This window comes from Acanthisitta chloris, unplaced genomic scaffold, assembly GCF_000695815.1.
Source record: "Acanthisitta chloris isolate BGI_N310 unplaced genomic scaffold, ASM69581v1 scaffold9209, whole genome shotgun sequence".
In the NCBI taxonomy this organism is placed as follows: domain Eukaryota; kingdom Metazoa; phylum Chordata; class Aves; order Passeriformes; family Acanthisittidae; genus Acanthisitta; species Acanthisitta chloris.
Window position 1 is genome coordinate 1 of NW_008691969.1, and position 13,696 is coordinate 13,696.

The 13,696-nt window shown below is 39.3% G+C and overlaps 1 protein-coding gene across 1 annotated transcript in view; it reads left to right on the top strand.

The window, feature by feature from the left end:
• Nucleotides 1–3,190: 3,190 nt before the first annotated feature.
• Nucleotides 3,191–13,696, top strand: part of DLC1 (DLC1 Rho GTPase activating protein) — a 30,730-nt gene continuing 20,224 nt past the window's right edge. Inside the window, exons 1-3 of the mRNA XM_009082465.1 lie at nucleotides 3,191–3,233; nucleotides 9,443–9,514; nucleotides 12,521–12,602. The gene's annotated coding sequence lies outside the window, so the exon portion shown is untranslated. The remainder of the gene's footprint in view (nucleotides 3,234–9,442; nucleotides 9,515–12,520; nucleotides 12,603–13,696) is intronic.

Genomic DNA, 13,696 nt, shown 5'->3' on the forward strand with positions numbered 1-13,696 from the left:
ATATATATGTATTCTTTGGGTATCATAGTTCTGCTTGCAGTCTGATCCTTAGTGTTTCAAGGTGGATTAATTGCAAAACACTGTATGCTCTCTAGTGATGTTGTGACTGTAGATAGCCAGTAGTTTTGGTAATTTCAGCAATTCCAGGTGTATTTCATGCATATATCTAAGAGATCAGTAATTCTGTCTGGTGCAGGGTATCAGGATTTTCTTGCTTTTTCTTTTTGATTTCCAAAATTTTTTTTCAAGTTTCTGCTTTTTTTCCCCCTTTTATTTTCTCTTCTATTTCCCCCCTTGCTCCTGTTTTAAGGAAAAAAAATAATTCATTCTTTGAATGGTGATGAACAAGTCACAGTAGGCTGTAATTGGAACTTTCTGATTCTTTTCACTGGACACTTATTCTGCCATTCTTGCTGACAGTGCTACCCAATCCTACACAGCATACCTTTGAAATCAGTAGGTCTGCTAGTACAGTATACCAGTGGCATAACTGGCAGAAGCAAAATAAAACTCAATAATGACTTAACCAGCTAGCTTTAATTCATTCAGTTTCACTATGTGAAAGTTACAGGTAATACTACCAACCATTCTGACTTACTTTGGTGTCTCTAGAAGAGCATAATAAGCCTTTTTATTTGTAAGGATGAATATTCTTTCAAATACTGTCTAGTATTTGTTTCCTTTGGGAAGGATTGTGCTAGATGAGACAAGATCAGGAAAAAATTATTTTCTGATCTCTCTTCTAAAGAAGACACAATATGGTGACTCACCTATTTCTGGCGGATACATTTTTTAAAAGTTTGGACTGTTGCAGAATTCCTTAGATTTGGTTTTAAATACATTTATTTTACATTTGTCTAAATCTCTCGCTTCAAATGCAGCAGTCTGTGCAAAGAGATGCATGAAAGACATTTGCTGAAGTCAGTGGTGGACACAGTTTGACCTTCCCAAACCTGTTCTTGTAATTTACTAAAGATTCAGGATTAAGACAAATATACAATCCCCTGCATTTTGGGAATATCATCTCTGTGACCCTGTGGACTCACAGAACTGGATGGTCTGCTGGCCACCTTTACCTCTGTCTCCATGGGTGTCTCTGAGAACAGATTTCCTGTGCATTGTAAGATGCAAGAAATCTTCCAGTGTAAAGCTTCATGATGTGTTTTAACTTCTCTTCTTTCCCTCCATAGTCTCTCTGCTTTCTTTTACAGTGCTGCTATGGCTCTGCTTTATCTAAACCATTCTCTCAATGTGTGACCATTAGATCATGTACTGACAAAAAGCATTTTCAAGGGTGCGATATCACAAATAGAATGCTGCAACTGGCTGTAATATCTGGAAATAGGAAATTTATAGTAATATTTGCTTTTGGAAAATCCATGTTTGCATCCTTAATTCTGCATTAGGAAAGGAGGTGTTCATCTGGGACACAGCCAGCTTCATGCTGGGCTGTTTCACTGCCACTGGTATTTTCTGTCTTGTCTTGTATCATCCACACAGGATGCAGTCTGGGACTGGGTCATCAATGAAGTTAGCTGTAACTGGTTATGATGTAAAGGTAGTCATTCTTGCATACAGTTCTTCATGCTCGCATGGATGGTTTTGAGATTGAGGCCTAACAAGCTTGAAGAAGTAACTGTCTGAAGAAAAACTACTTTCTTCTGTATGAACCATTGAGACAGTTCAGACCAGATCTTATATAACTGTTATTCCCTAGATCAGAATGGGTAATCCACATTTTGCGTGTTTTTAGAGAATGTATGTCATGCTGGGCCTACTTACTTTTGCCTCCCTCTGGAACTCAATAAGCCTTTGGGTAGAGCTTTGCATGCAGTCTGCAAGTTTACTAGCTTGCAGACAGGGTGCAATGGGAGGATATGGATGCTGAGCTTGGGAGTAGCAAGAGTTAATGCTTGCCCTTCAGTATGTTCTCAAAGGTCATGCTAACCAAGTCATTTCTGAGAGAAGAGAAGGTTAAAGTCATCTTCTGTTTCCCAGTCTTTGGAGGAGGATTCGTTTCTCACTCTGGAATCTGTCAACATGACCTCCATCAGAGAATTTGACTAACTGCTTTCTCTGCCCCAAATAATCCTCCTTCAAGACCACCCTGAGTTAATCAGACCAGATAAATAACCCACGTGCCCAATTATTTCTTAAGAGTTTTTTAAGTTACTTGACATCTTGTTCTGCTTCATCTGTGAACCTTCTTAAAAACAAATGGAAGAAGACCATCTTTAATGTATAAAAAGAATTGTTACTTGGCAGGAACACTGCCACATGCAGCTTTAGTTTTCTAATTAAACAGAGCTAGTTTTCAGCTTTGTATCACATTGTTTTTTAAATTTCTTTCTTAGCTCTCCTGTGTATGCTCAAAATGAAAAAAAAAATGCAAAGCAAATGCATTACCCATTGAGGAATAAATTACTAACCTGATTTATAGTGTTAACCAGGAGTTGTGATGTTTCTTTGGTGTCCTAGAACATGCTTTCCCAAAGTCTTCAACAAATTAGGAAGAAATGCAGCTAACTTTGGGCAGTTAGAAGCATATTTAATAGTGTGAAAATAGGCAGTGTTGTGTTTCCTGTGCTAGCCAAGAACACTGGTGAGCAATTAAAACTACTATATTGTGTAACCTGGTGCAGTTGGTAGAGAGAGAAATTACATATAGCCAACATACACCTATGCAGCTATTTTGGAAACTTTTAAAAAGTTTTTTTATTTTTTATTTTTTATTTAGCTTTCATCAATGAGGGAATACACGAACTTAAATTCCCCTCAGTGGAAGTAAGCCATTTGCTCTTTCCAAAAGCTCTGCTAACAAAAAATAAAACCCAACAACAAAAATACCCCAGTGTTTGAGCTTCCTGCTTTTTTCTCAAAGAAAACATCAATATATGATCTTAAACATCTGTTTCCTTGCTTCTTCTTCATCTGTTCCCACACAAATTCCAAACATACTCTGTTTCTTCTCCCAGTGTCCTGTGGTTTATACATAACATCAGCTGCATAGTTACTGTCTTGCTGTATCTCCGTAACTTGAAAAAGGCAGTCCCCTGTTTAACCCAAAGCCAGCAGGAACATGAGGAGAGTGGTTTTTCAGTCATCATCACATAGTTGAGAAATACCTGAGTAACATTTACCACCACCTATGGTTTTCATGACTAGAAAGCAGTGTATATATTTGACGTCATATATAGTTTCCTTCAAGAACTTGTTGGTTCGTCTCCCCAAAAGTTTTTAGTAAGAAATATTTTCCTAAAATTGCTTGTGCATCCACATTGGCTTGGATTGACTATTGAGGCAGGCAGCAATAAGTGGAGATCACAGCATGTATCGTTTGACTGTGGAAGGTAAATTAAAGCACAGAGGAATACAGGGACACATCAAAAAGGCAGCTGCTGTTGCAAAATGTAACTTGCGTTTTGAAGGTGAAAGGAGAAAAGGGGCCCTCTTGGGAAGGTTGTTAGCTTTCACTTCAAAACCTGCAAGCTTGTAATCAGTTCAAAAGTTGCACTTCATACTCTCTTGGACTCACTGGTTCTTCTAGAAATGCATCCTTCATGGGCTGAAAGTGTTAGACTATTATTTTAGAACGGTTGCATAAGATTAGGTTGTTCTCTTAGAATCAGAAGAAATTCCAAATGTGTTAGAAATTTGGCAAGAGCTTTGAATGGGATTTTCAGAATGCTCTAGCTTGTGGTTGAACATTCATTGACAAGATTCCCAAGTTTCAGTGTTTGAGGGAATTATCCTTACAAAATGCTGTTCTTCACGAATTACATTTGTGTTTTCTTTAGTTATTGCTATGTGCTGCTTTCTTGAAAGGTGTAGAGCGCTAAGTTAATGATACTGCCCAAGGAATATTTAATGATAGAGGTTTGAGAAAAACCAGACTTAAGAAAAGGAATTTAATTATTTTCAAGCAACAGGCACATATCTTCAAAGTGAAAACTATCTGAGGCCATGGACACATAGCACGCTAACTCTTAGGAAGTCAGTCATACTGTCCCAACTTTAAAGGACTGCAGGCATATGACATTACACAGGACTGATTTATCATTTTGAGTGCCTGGCCTGCTCATTTGTAGACAGCTGCCATAGTGTAGATATTTCCCCGGTTTGTCTCAGATTTCACATCCATGTTCATGTATCTATAGAGCAAATGGTTGTGATCAGGTCTAGTGTTGGGACCACAATTCACATGTCAGGGATGTAATTTGAGCACTTGGAAAAATGATTGCTTGTACTTGGGCAATGGAATTCTACCCAGAGAAGAGTATTTCTCATATATACCACAGCTGGTCTTAAAAAATACAATCCTGAATGATCTCAAGCCTCTTAACAGCTCAAGACAGTGTTTTGGAGTTGAATACAAATTTTGCAAAGTACCAGAAGTTTCAGAGGGACATAATATGTAGGGAGAGGTGTTTTCTGATACAGACAGAAAAACAGTATGAGCTTCTGAGCATGCCCTTTTGTAGCCATTAAACTGGAGCATCAGACCTGGATAGCGAAGAATCCTTGTGCTGTATGTCCTCCTCTGTGTCTTAGAAAACATGGAGATAGTTCATGGAGTTCTATGCATTAAGGAGCAAGCATGGCAATCTCCAGCATTCACGGTCTGAAATCATATCCTCTGGACTGCATGGGAGAGAGTTTTCTGCGAGCTAATTCAGGAAGATTATTTTGTATTCAATTTTACATTTTTTTTTTCTTTCTGAAATAAAAGTCAAATAGTGAATTTCAGTTAGAATAACCTGGTTAAAAATTAAGACCAAGATAAGTTAAGAAGCTCAAACAAACCAGTTGTTAGGTGTGGCATCGTAGTGAACCTTCAGCAGTGAAGCCCTTTTTTTTCTGAAATTTGATTTTAACAGTGCTGATTTGACCTGTCTCTCTACAGAGTTTTACAGTCGGCTCTCTTAACAGAGCCAAAAGGTGAGATGGGTAGAACTGAAGTGTAGAGGTGCTAATAAGGTTGTAAAGGTGTCTGAGTTGAGACTAGAGGAAACCATCTGCTTGGAAGAACGGTTTGTAAGATGTTTAGCACTTAGGTGAAAATTGAGTCGGTGCATGACTGTACAAAGGCACATCTGCTTTGCACCTTGTCCTGAAGACCCTGAAAGAGCTAGTGCTTAGATTGCATATTATTTCATGGAAGCAAAAAGAAAGGAAGAATGAAAATAAATTATCTTGCTACTCTGAACTGTACTGTTATGATGATTTTTTTCTGAAAGGACTTACTGCAGCATCACACTGTGTGTTTTTTTGTTTTATGTGGGAGGGAAGCTAACATCAAACAACAGACTATAGACATCTAGAGTTCTCCCTTCTGCAACTGCAGTATCAAACAATGTGTGAATTGAGATTTTTTTTGCACTGGAGGTTTAAACTTGCAAATTTGCAGGGCCAGGAACCACGATTAATCAACTTTACACAAAAAAGGAAGTTAGATGTTTCCATTTTCACTTACCAGTCTAGGCTCCTCCTAACCCCCCAGGAAGTAGGTAAATAAGGACTAATGGTTCCCAACCATACACAATAGGAACTCCTACCCTTGATTTGAGCATGGAGGCCTGCTTTGTGAAATGAACTAACAAATAAAGCTGTTTCCAATAAAAATTTCCGGCTTCCTCTTTAACACACTTGCCTGCTGTTTGCTTACACGGCACTAAGAATAAAGACTTCATTGTACTCCTTTTTGGGTTTTTGGGGTTTGGGTGGAGATTTTTTAATTTGTTTTGGTTTACTTTCTAAAAGATATTCTTGTGTATCAGAACATTTAGAAATAATAGTACAATTTCTTTCTTGACAGCAGTTCTTCAGACAAGAACCTCCTGCTGCTGGGGGAGGGTGCAGGATGCACATCTGAAAAGCTGCACATACATTTCTTGCTTGGAATGTATCATGAATTGGAGTATATTGTAAAGGTTTTAAGTGGCAAGGATGTTTGATTCAGAAAGAAAGTGGCATCATAGGGGAGGAGTGGGAAGGACAGAGTGAAACCAGTCTTTTGCCTGCAGCAACTTGTATCAGCTCAGCTGCCAGCTCTTCATGAGGAATTGCTTTGCATATTGTGGCAAATTAATTGGGGAGGAAGTAGGGCTTCCCTAAAATGGGTTGGAAACAAGGCAGTTTAGAGTTCCTCTGCAAGCTCCCTTGCCTCCCTGTGGCTAACTGCTGCCCTCAACCAAGCAGTTGCTGTGCTTGCCAGTGAGTTTGTACCTCATATAATGATTTGTAACCTAAGTCTCCGGGGAGACTGAACAAAGGCTTCTGGGTACTCTGTCCCTTCTGAAATGTTTTAGAAGTAGTTGAAAAATCTGATTTTGGAAGATCTGTTTTTCTCTTTTGTCCCTTATTATCTTGATTGCCAGTGATCAGGATGACAAGGACTTGCACATACATATTCTCATGTCAGCCTTGATAGGAAACTGGCAGCTAGCAAACCAAGCTGATGCTGCAGAGCTGGAACCTCGTATTTGGAGATTGTGGGAATGAGCTGCTTCTTCTAGGGTAGTGTGGATGATTTGGCCAGAACCTCAGGTTTAACTAGTGTATTTTATTCTCAAAGGCAGATTCCAGTTAAGTTGTGATAATGAACTTTTTCCCTATACAACCTCTCAGCTGTTTAAGTTCGTATCTCTTGTGTGAGGAAGCTTGTTCAGTGTACGCATCTTTCTGTGCAGCCTATTCAGCACACACTGGGCTGGATTCTCCCTCTGGCTATATTTTGATCTGCCTGAATTTCACATACATACACAGTTTTGTTCATACTCTGGCTCATCAGTAGCCAGCAAGGTTGAGGTGGGGAGTCTGGGTTGAAAAATTACCTTTCCATTTGTCTGGTCTCAGCACATTGGTGCAGTCTGGGACCACTCCTGAGCTTGGCCAACTGGAGCTGAACAAAAGGAGCTACTCTTTTAGGTCCCATCTCTGCTCTGTCACCCACATCCCTGTCATGTCCCTCTCTTACACGTCCTTTGTGTGGGTGGAGGTGTCACAAAGAAAGGCTTGGCCTTAAGGGACCCCCTGGTCCCTTGTTCAAGACAGCACTCCAAACGCCTCACCCTTCCAAGGATTTGCAACCGAAGTCAGAGGGTAAAGTCCCAGGTATGAAAATGGGGCAAACCTGACTTTTAAACCCTTCGTGCTGTCTTGTACTCAGTCCTAGGCATTTACCTAGTCTAATTGATGAACAGGTGCACTTGTGATTTATTATTCTCGAATCTCAAATCATGTGGCCAAGTAAGAAAAGCTCAGGTGTCTGATTGCCTATGTAGTCTCTTGGGGGATTCTCAAAGGCATTTTGAAAGCAAATATGTTCTGAAAATCCCAAAGGCACCTGTCACCTGGGTGCCCAGAAATGTAGCTTCCACATAACTTGCATACATATTTGCAGAAAAGATACACAAAGCTTCCGTAGAGAATGTTTTTTAAAAAGTCTGATAAATGCATATTCATAATTTTCTAGCTCCAGAAATATTTTTTTGCGTCATACACCTGGGGTGCTCAGTAAAGGACCTGTGAACAAATATTTAAACACATTGAAGAGCCACTGTACTAGTAAGGAATCTGATGCTTTTTTTCAATTGCACTACAAGCATCTACCTGCTTTTTTAGGTAAATACTTGTTATCTGGGATAATTTTTCTTTCCAGTTTTAAATCAAGTAAAATTCTCATTTAGTCCAGACACTTCTGCAGGATGTGACCTATAAGATACTGCATTTTTATGTACTCTTAAAAATTAATTGCGGATTTTTTTGCTTTACTAGTTTAATTCCGTCTGAGATAGTAATATCATGTTGGTTGTTCTCACTTTAGCAGCAAGACTTTTAAATATATTTTAGATTCTTTTATTTTCCTTCTTTACTATATTTCCCATGTATTTCCTTTGGATGCTGAAATTAAAATACTGCTTTTAGCAAAACTTAGCAATTGCTTGCAATTGGAATTGGAGAATTCTCTTTCTTAATCAGTAGCTAAGTCAATATGTCTGTACGTGCTTGTTCTCATGCGGCCTCATAACCTAAAGGTGAAGCAAACACAAGTTTCACAAATGCCTGCTTGTCCTCACTTCAGTGAGAGCAGATTTTTAGCTGTTTATTTATCTGGAATGTTGTGCTTTGGCTCACCTTAACCCCTTGGTTTGGGTACATGTCTTAGCAAAGTAGCCTGGCAAAGCACAAATATTTTAACCCTATTGTAGCAATTTGGAAAATTAGAGAGGCATTGCTGTCATTTTGGAGATACTAAAAGGTGCCTGCTGTCTCATCCAAGTTTGTGTACCTGTGTCTCACTGAGAGTATTTCATAGCGTGACCTTTAGATCCTTTACTTAGGTTTCGTTTGGCTCTTCAATGCCCAGTATGCAGTAACCTGTATTCTGAGCAATTCTGAGCAAACTCCTTTGCAGTACATAGCTATAACATCCTCTCCAAAGTATGTGGTGCAATTGTGTGCTGAGTGCTACATAATGAGGCTTATCTTTTCTGGTCCATCAAGAGGAGTGAATATAATCAAAGCCTGACAAACTTTAATAGTTTCTGGTTCTTCACTGTCTGTTTGATCAGTAGGGAGCTAAATTTCCAGTAGCACTTTCTTGAATATTTAGAAGAACAAAATTAAACCAATCCATTTCTTCAACACTTGGAGAATACCCTAAATGCCATTTATATTTTCCTAGTTTGAGCTAATAGGATAACATACTCTTTATTTTTACTTTTATTAAGTAACAAATGAATTTGCATGCAATTTATTCTCAGACCCATGTTCAGAATGTTTCCTTTCTTTCAATGTCGGGTATATGTATGTGAATAATTTCATTTTGTGGCATGCTGTTTTGGGCAGTGTGAGGGAAAGTTTCCTGTAATATACCAAGTAACTCATAAATGCCTTGAAGACCTCCAGTGAAACTAGATTCTCATTGGGTAGTAAATACAGGCTTGAGTGAGCTGCAGTACAGTGTGTCACTTGTTCTTGAGCTTGACTCTGTCAGTACTATCTACAAGATGTTAAAGTGCACAGTACTGCAAGCTCTACTAGGAATTTCTGTCAAGACAAAGTTGTTGTGACAAGAGGATTGTAAGATTTGTAGAACAAATGCTGCTTATGTTGATTGTAGTGCTGGTTTCTCTAGTGTTAACAAATCCTGTATGGAATAATGCATAATTGCTGCAGTTTCATTTGTGCCTGTTTTTCTAACTATTAAAATGAGGAGTTGTTGATAAATCACAGCTGAACACTAGTAACTTTCCAGAATCTAACATATGTTTGATCGTGAGTGGAAAAGCAAACTGAGATAAGCAAACCTGTGTCTCATTTCAAAGTTTCTGGATACCTTTGTGCCTGTTTTGTAATGGGAATAGTAGAAGGGGTGGAGAGGAAGTGTTTGCTCTGCAGATCACTAACTGGAGGGTGTTTTGTTTCTGTCCTCTTCCAGAAATTGAGGCCAAAGAAGCCTGTGACTGGCTGCGGGCTGCTGGGTTCCCGCAGTATGCGCAGCTTTATGAAGGTAGGCACCTGAGCTTGTGAGTCAATCATCCCCTGGCAATTTTTGTACAATGATATGTAATATGCACCAATAAATGAGGTTCAGGGGCACAACTGAAGTGCAGTACATAAGATGACTCTTAGGGACTGGGTTGCTCTCTGCTACGCACTACACACATAGATGTGCCAAACCTATTGAGATTCTGAAGCACTCTTGGAGTTTTACATTTGCTCCAGGTTTCTGTTTCAGTCTGGATCTTCCACATGTCATAGCACAAAATTTAGGTTAGCACCATGGTACATTCCTGCCAGTTAAAACACAAATGAATGTAGTCATACACTGCTACGAGCCCAGTTGTGGAGAAGTACAAAAGCTGTGTCCAGCTCCACTAGCCAGCTCTCCTAATGGAGCAGTGCTAGGAAATTCTGCATATGCATGGGTGCATCTGTATACCTCAGGCTTCTCAAGTCCTGTGTGTTTTTTCAGAACAGTTTGAGTTGGTGTTAGACACAGACTATGAAGGGAAGAAGAACATACAGGCCATTGTTGCACAGATGTTCTGCAGCTCCTCAAAGAGATTGCTACCTCCTGCAGTCACTTGTCCTTCTGTGGGGTGGATTCACTTTGCATGTCCGCTTTTACAAAGTTTTGCTCAATTAAAGCTGTTGTCTTCATTACTTCTCTAACCTACTAGTAACTTGCAATTCTGGCATGCAGTTCTGACAGTCTGATGCAGAGTAACATACAGAAGTTTGTTTTAAAGTGTAACATTGTTAATGTAAATGTATACTATTGTTCAGAATTTGCCCCCCCCAAAAAATACTTGTATTGTAATGAAATTAGTATGTACTCTTAATTCTCTCGTCATTTTTACAAAACAAACTCCAGCTGCAGCTTGTAATAATGAGCATAGAAACTTCATTATTTACAGTGAATAACTGTTGAAAATTGCAGCAAATGCTGAGCTGACCTTGAAAAATGATCTTGTTGAGCTTTAATTTGCAGCTGCATTGGCAATACGAGACGATAATAGCACTTTCAAAAGCAGCACTTGGCAAAACTTTTCTTCGCCTGTTTGGAAATTAAATTTCTTTTATTATTTCTCTTCCTTTTCTTTCCCATTTTTTTTGTACTAATGGAGATACTTGCAGTCTTCGTTAGACTGGGGACAAAGCTCTCAGCTGAATGTATGGGCTTGTGGGTTTCATGTTATGCTGAGCTGTCAATCCTCTAAAAAATTACTTCCACTCAGAAAACATGTCCTACCTGTAGTTACCTTTGCCCTATCTAGAGGTTCTAAACTTTAACATAAACTTTATAATGTATGACCATGTCCTGTCTAACATCAAAAGGACCACAGAGGTGAGAGAGAAGAGGTGAGAGCAAGGACAGCTTGAAAAGACAGCTGTTCTTATATGAAAACAATATATCATTGTCCTTTGCAAGCTCCCCTGGCAGCAGTAACAACAACAAAACCAGCAACAGCATAGATTAAGCATTAAAAAAAATGGGCTTGTGCAGACTATCAACTTCTTCCAAGTCACCTCTCTCACTTAAGTTATCCCGTATGTTTTCTTGTGGCCATTCTAAGATACTGACATTCTCAGTGGAAAAACTTACATCAGCAGTGCTGAAAAATACGAGTTGAATGTGCTCACCCTTTTTTCTTGTACTTTGACCTTGAAATACAGAAGAGGATACCTATGAATCAATTGGGTGTACAGGATCTTTGAGACATCATCTGTATGGAGTCCTATACAGTGCACATTTAAAATGGAGTTTAACTGGTGAACATTTGCCAGTCGCTTTCCTAAAACTGCAGTTTTCTGTGGAAAAGACAGAATTCTTTGTGTTTTGCAGAATAGGTCACAATTTGTTTATTCCTGAGGCACTTGTGGAAGTTCTGGATGCTCAGTCCCTGGAAGTGTTCAAGGCCAGGTTGGTCTCTGAGCAACCAAATCTAGTGGAAAGTGTCCCTCTCCACAGCAGGGGGTTTGGAACTAGATGGACATTGAGGTCCCTTCCAATCCAAACCAGTCTATGATTCTATGAAAATCAGGATATATAATTCATTTGAGACATTATCTGTTTGTATAGAAAATTTATTGAAATTATTATTATTCTTTTCACCATTTCAGCTCATTCTTTCCCACTTTCTGGAAATGAAAATATTCTATAAACAATCACTTGAACCAGGAAGGTTGTGTGCAACTGCAGCAATATATTAATAGATTGAGGTTGTATTTCTGTGTGCCCTGCAAAACCAGTGACTTTAGTGGGAGTTTTGACTGTGCAAGGATTGCCACATCAGGACGTATATGACAGTCAGGAATCTGTGGAGTACAGTAAATAATATATATGTGGTTGCTGCTTCAGAGCTGTAGTAAATTTTCAGCTCTCTACCAACATTATTTCCTTCCCCTCAGTCTGCCAGTTGTTTACCTAAATAATCTCCCAAGGAAAGGAGGCAGTGTGGGCTCCACAGTTTGACTTGCTTTCATTTCAGTCCATATCTCATCAATGTTGTAAACAACAGTCCATATCTCATCAATGTTGTTGAGTGTCAAACTTTTAATCAGCTTGATTAACAGCCAAGGGGATTTGGGGTTTTTATTCATTTTTTCACAGAGTTTTGGGGTTTAGTGACCTTTTTTTGTTAAGGTGAGATATTAATGCTTTGATGGAGATTGCGTATTTATTTTAAATAAAGCTGGTCTGAGTTAGTTTACACTTCTGATGTCTGATGGGAAGCTTGCATTTGCCCCTTTGCTTTTCCCATTGTTTCATCTCTGCTTTGCCCATTTTTCCTCCATTCTGTATATGAGCTTTCAGTTATCAAAGCTGCATGTCAAAGATTTGTGCATGAAAAGAATGCCCCCCTGGCATTTGGGGTGATATTGTGTGTTTACCTAAGGAGTGCCAATCACTGGCATCTTGATGACCTCAACTGGAGGCAGCTGGTTGTTTGAAATAACGCACCACTGGGAATAAAAGTCATTTTGATTCCATCTGTCTCTTTTCCCACAGATCTCCTTTTTCCAATTGACATTGCTCTAGTCAAGCGAGAGCATGACTTTCTGGACAGAGATGCTATTGAGGCGTTATGCAGGTAGGTGAAAAAAAAATCACACTGGATTTTGAAACAAAATTCTTCCTGTGTAATAGAAAGTATAACATGGAAAAAGCACAACCAATATGTGGTTTTCGTTAGAATAATATAATGTCTGGGGATCTTATTTAAAAGAAAGCTAGGAGGAGAGTGGCAGGAGTCTTTGTGACAGGTATTTCATAGCTTATTTTTTATTTTTCTTCTTTGTTTGCTTTCTTTACTAATTACCAAATTATTTAGCTATGTGAAAGAAGAATTTTGCTGGCGACAGCCATCTGCACATACAACTGCAGCACCAGTTTCCACACAGGAATTAGGTTTTGAAAGTGATGCTGGTGCACTCTGTTACTCTCCTTTCTTACCTTGGTGAGCAGCTGTGCACACAAACAAAATGCTACATATACAAACCCTGATGCTGGCCTCAGTGCATCCCCTGGTGTAATGTGGGTCTGGCTGAAAGGGATAATGTGAGCAAGTCTAATGGTTTATCACTACTGCAAAGACTGGCCTGCCCTCAGCCACAGGCTCTCATTACTTATCTTTGTTGTTTGTGGGCTTGTTCACCCACCCCACAAGAAGAGTCTTGGGAGTCCTTTGCTGCATAATGCAGTTCAGAGCAGGTGTGAGGGATGGGGCAGGACCCCACAGGCAGCTGCAAGGGCAGAAGGGATGGGTGGAGAAAAAGAGGGAGCACGACTTGCTGCTGTGTGGCAGGATGTTTTTTACAGAACTACAGCCTCAGCATTACCAGTTTTGTCATAAATGCAATTACATGGCCCCATCTGACAACATCTGACATTAACCTATCCATCAGTTACCTCCCGTAGTGTAAGGCCACAATCTTAGATGGCAAAAAAATAAAAGCCTTATATTTTCATATTTCCTGTTACCTAGAAGTAAGAGCAGTTTTATGCCTCTGTCCTTCAGTATGGCAGCTTTCCAAACTGCCTGGAAAACGAATGCTTTTGGATACTGCATGCATGATGTCTGCAGCTCTAAATGTCAGTAATTTTAATGAATTACAAAACCCTTTTAAGAGCAGCTTTAAGTTTATAATGTTCTCATGCCATCACTGCCATATTTGGAAGGGAAAG